We start from the raw sequence: 3,767 nt of genomic DNA, 5'->3' as shown, positions 1-3,767 counted from the left end.
GTCTCTGCTCCACTCTTTGTCCCTGTATTTCCTGTAGACAGGAGCAATTCCGGGTAAAATTTTGTGAAGGGTGGGTGGCCCCATCCCTCAAATGGGGGCCGAGCCTAACCTCTGGATATGGTCTCTACAGGTTCTCCCTCCCCTTTGTTGCGTATTTCAGCTAATGTCATCCCCACTGGCTCCTGGGAGCCTTTGGCTTTTCTGGCATCTGAGACTTTTTGGTGGTTACCCCAAGTTCCCCATTCCCCATTGCTACACAATGTTCAATTTCCTGACCCTGTGTACATCTCCTCCATCTCCTCCCACAGCTAATCCTGCCCCCCGTTTTTTCTTTCCCCTTCCCCCAAATCCCTTCTTGAAACTACATTATAATGCACTGGACTACATTATACACTATATACTATCTATCTGTCTGACTGTCTATCTGTCTGTCTGTCCATCTATCTGTCTGTCTGTCTATCTATCTATCTAGTTAGTGTATATGTTTGTGCACATGTACACACAGGTGTGTGTGCGCTCCACAATACATGACCTGTGTCAGGTGTGACCCAGGGATCAAACTCAGGTAGCCAGGCTTGAAGGCAAGCATCTTTACTTTCTCACCAGTTACATCCCAAGATTTCCGTTCCCCTGTTCTTCTACTGAGGAGTTCCGGAGGGCCTGTGGCGAGTAGTTTATGTCTTGGAGTAATGACAGAACTGAGTTCACATCCTGGCTCTCCCACTAGTTCTGGCCCCTTGAACTCTCTCTTTCTGCAAGTATGGTTTCTTAAAACTGTAAAACGGGATTAAAATTAGGGTCTTTTAGTATTAACATCTTTAAAACCTATACAATATAGTTGGTTTGTTTGAGACAGAGTGTCTCTATATGTAGTTCCAGCTGTTCTGGAACTTGCTTTATAGACTAAGCTGGCCATTAACTCCCAGAGATCCACCTGCCTCCGCTTCCTGCATACTGAGATTAAAGTAATTCACCACCACGACCAGCTCAGTAGATTGTATTTTAGCAAAATGCCTAATATTCATATATATATATATATATATATATATACATATATACATATATATTACGTGTGTACTGCCATTGTTATGAGCTTTTAATTGGCTTATCGTTTGATAAGTGGTCTATAGGTGACTCCCAGCCTGCCTCCAGCCTGAAGGACTTCCCTGAAATGCTATCTGCAGCTTGCTCTATAACCTGAGACCTCAGGCTTCTTAGCTCCTAGATGTTCCTGGTACCCAGGTGTCTTGGCAGCTGCTCCTTGTTCTTCCACTTGGAATTCTCTCTTGCCTTTTGTGTGCATCAAGCCTTAGCTTAGATTATCTTGTAAGCAATATTTATTTTATGGAGATGAGAGTCTGCATGTATGTATGTATGTACGTGTGTATTTATGTGCATCACATGCATGCAGTGCTCATGGAGACCAGAAGGGGGCAACAGATTCCCTTAGAACTGGAGTTTCAGACGGTTATGCGCTGCCACGTGGGTACTGGGAACTGAATTTGGGTCCTCTGGAAGAGCAGCCATCTTCTTCCCCAGTGAGGCATCTCTCCAGTGCCTTTAGTTCAGTCCTTAACAACAGCTCAGACGCTGTTCTTCCCTGGCTTTCCCTCATGGGAGTGTCCTTGGGCTCTGCAGCATCTTGGTTCGTTTCCAGCACTCACGGTCCTCTCATAATGGTACCTCTCACACTGCTAGTCTGCTTGTCAGGCAGGGCTGTCTCAGTCGTCAGAGAGCCGCAAAGAGGGAATTTTCAGACTTAGCTAATCTAAGTGCAGGAGGCACAGGCACTCCTGGACCCGAAGCATCAGACAAGATCGGCAGGGCCCCAGACTTTCCAGTCCACTTCCGATCCTTTATGTGTATTGGCTAAATCCCTTCCTGATGCTATGGAGGGGACAGGGACCTTATTGGTGTATCCAATAAGGATATGACATCTCCAGGGTATGGCTGAGGAGAAGGTTTTATTGTAGATATAAAGGAATCATCTAGAAGAGTCCAGAACAGGGAAAGTGGTATAGACTAAACATGGCTGGCAGAGTGGACTGGCCATGGGGTAAGAGTGGGGGGATCCAGAGGAGGACCAAGGAGGAAGCCCATGAGCTGGAGAAGTTTAGGGTAGGGCGCTGGCACAGACTCTGTAATAGGTATTTGTAAAGTTGAGAAATCCCGGAGGAAAGCATCTGCTTTGCTATGCTAATATGCGGCAGATAACTGGGTCCCTGAGTTTCTTTTGGACCTGACAGTTTGCTCAGTGCTCTTGACAGCTGTGATCCAAGTGTAGATAAAATTCCTGCCTGCCTCTAACTGAAAAGGTCCTGGGTGGGGGGGGAGAATCCAAGGGGGGGCAGGCTTTGTCACCTTCTCTTTCCTGTGCCCCATAGAGGCCAGAGGGATGGAAGGGCCTTATTGTTCAAATATATATGGTGTATTAGTTTTCCATCACTCTAACAAAACACTTGAAGCTATCGACTTATAGAGAGAAAAGGTTTATTTTGGCTCTTGGGTTTAAAGCTCTGATCATGTGACTCACTGCGTTGGACCTTTAGTTGGAATTCAGTGTGGCAATGGCACAGGGCAAGCAGTTCATGTCACACCCGGGTGTCAATCATGCATGGCATGGGTCTTACTGATCAAGGAGACTCCCTCCAAGGCCACCTTTAATACCTAAGGTCACTCAAAAGGTTCTTCCTCCTAAAAACCTTCTAGAAACTTCAGCCTGGGGACCAAGCCTTTAATACATAGGCCTTCTTCTTTTTCTTCCTTTTTAGATGTATTTATTATATTTATATGAGCACACTGTCGCTGTCTTCAGACACACCAGAAGTGGGCATCAGATCCCATTACAGATGGTTGTGAGCCACCATGTCTTCAGAGTGACTGTTGGAGCAGGGGACCTTTCATGTGCTCCCAGTTATTACACAGTGCATAGAGACTGACGAGTGTTAGCCCTGCCAGGCCGCCGCGTGCTATTCCTTGAAGACCACCTTATACAACATTCCCGTCTCGGTTCCAGCTGCTACTGTGTTGAGGTCATCATCTGCACCCCGTATTTCCTCAATGAAGACACAAAAAGCACTATAGAGCAAAGCCAGGGAGCCTAGAGTATCAGCCCAAAGTGCCCCTTGCCTGGTCGCCATTATTCAAAATCTGTACATTTCTTGGTTTGGACCAGGCCATGCTCTGGGTTTCCTTCAATCCTAAACGAAGACCGTCCATTGCCCCGAATGCAGCCCTGTCATGCAACATCCTCCAACGGTAAATAAAGCTAGTTCAAATCTGCCTCGGGTTTTATTAGCTCCAGTTGGCAAAATAAATTCATCCGTATCCTGAACGAGAGGAGAGACCGTGGATCCACATTTAAATAAGGAGACCAGGGGTGCATACCAGTCAGCCGGACGCCGGCCAAATCTTCAATAACCCTCTCCTCCGGTTCCGAAGAAGCCCGCTAACCAGCTCCGTGAGGTCGCAGCAAACAGCGGTGGGCTTCCCACTCCCACCTTAGCCCAGGGTCATGGGCAGGGGCAGCTCACAGATGGGAGACTTTGTATGGGCTTGCGGTTCCAGAATCTATAAAGGTAAGGAGGCAAACAGCAAGTGACCAGAGCACACTTTAGAGACTTCCCTGTCTCTAAAAGCATGCCGGAAGCAGGGAGAAAGAAATGAAAGTGGGGCGGGACTATGAACTATGAAGCCCGCCCACAGTGACCACTTCCTCCAGCATGGCTGTACCACCTCCTAAAAGGTTTGGTAACCTCCCGCACACA

The 3,767-nt window shown here is 47.3% G+C and overlaps 1 pseudogene across 1 annotated transcript; it reads right to left on the bottom strand.

Moving 5' to 3' along the window:
- Positions 1-2,871: 2,871 nt before the first annotated feature.
- LOC308439592 (mitochondrial import inner membrane translocase subunit Tim23-like) lies at positions 2,872-3,446 on the bottom strand (annotated as a pseudogene). Its single transcript has one exon. The product of its transcript is annotated as a mitochondrial import inner membrane translocase subunit Tim23-like (transcript).
- Positions 3,447-3,767: the final 321 nt, after the last annotated feature.

This window comes from Micromys minutus (assembly GCF_963924665.1).
Source record: "Micromys minutus genome assembly, chromosome: 29".
In the NCBI taxonomy this organism is placed as follows: domain Eukaryota; kingdom Metazoa; phylum Chordata; class Mammalia; order Rodentia; family Muridae; genus Micromys; species Micromys minutus.
Note: the sequence above shows the minus strand (reverse complement) of the source record. Positions and strands in the feature narration are given on the sequence as shown.